We start from the raw sequence: 1,000 nt of genomic DNA, 5'->3' as shown, positions 1-1,000 counted from the left end.
GCTTGCTTCACTTGTATTTCGGTTGTGGACTGTCCAAGGCGTCTAAAAACTGATCTCTCAGCAACAACTTGAGGAGGTCGGGTGGTGCAGTTGGGTAAGCCTTGTGTGCCATACTTTCTAAGTCCTGTGCCAGCTCTTGCAGGCTCTCCCCTTTAGCATGGACTCTCGTCCTAAACCTAGCCCTGTAGACTTCGGACTGATTTTGAGTTCCATGCCTGAGCTCTAGAGCCACTACCAGTGCTCTATAGTTGTGTCTGTCATCTGCTGACAACTGTCCAAGTATTTCCAGTTGTTGTCCCTTCAAGCTCGTTGCCAGATATACTGCTTTCTGCTCCTCTGTCCATCCATTCATTTCTGCCAGTAGCTCAAATTGTGCTCTATATGCTTCCCACGGTGCCTTCCCATCGAATTCCTGTGGGTTCCTTTGTACTGGATCACCCCTACTGCTGACATTCATATCTGGGATGTGACTTCTAACAGGATTGAAGATGTCTGCATTAGGGTTTAGCTGCGGGGTCTGGAAGGGGCTTGGCATTGTCTGGGGCTAATTAAGTCGATGGTTAATGTATCCTCCTTTAATGTATTTAATTCGCTTTGAAATTTACTAATTTTTTCCATTTGTACTTCTTACCACTGTTGTTGATTTTCTTGCAACTGTTGGAGACTTTCTTCCTGTTTCCTTTCTTGTTCTAGTTGCCACTGCTGTAATCTCTCTTCTTTTTTCTTTTCTCGTACTTCTTGTTTCTTTTCTTTTTCCTCCAACAACTGCTGTAATCTCTCTTCTTGTTTCTTTTCTCGTTCTTCTTATTTCTTTTCTTTTTCCTCCAACAACTGCTGTAATCTCTTTTCTTGCTTATCTTCTCGTTCTTCTTGTTTCTTTTCTTTTTCTTCCAACAGTCTGTCTGTAATTTTTTTCTTGCTTATCTTCTCGTTTCTTGTTTCTTTTCTTTTTTCCTCCAACAGCTGCTGTAATCCCTCTTTTTGTTTCTTTTCTTTTTCC

The sequence above is a fragment of the Limulus polyphemus genome, unplaced genomic scaffold (assembly GCF_000517525.1).
Source record: "Limulus polyphemus unplaced genomic scaffold, Limulus_polyphemus-2.1.2 Scaffold3222, whole genome shotgun sequence".
Taxonomy (NCBI): Eukaryota; Metazoa; Arthropoda; class Merostomata; order Xiphosura; family Limulidae; genus Limulus; species Limulus polyphemus.
Note: the sequence above shows the minus strand (reverse complement) of the source record.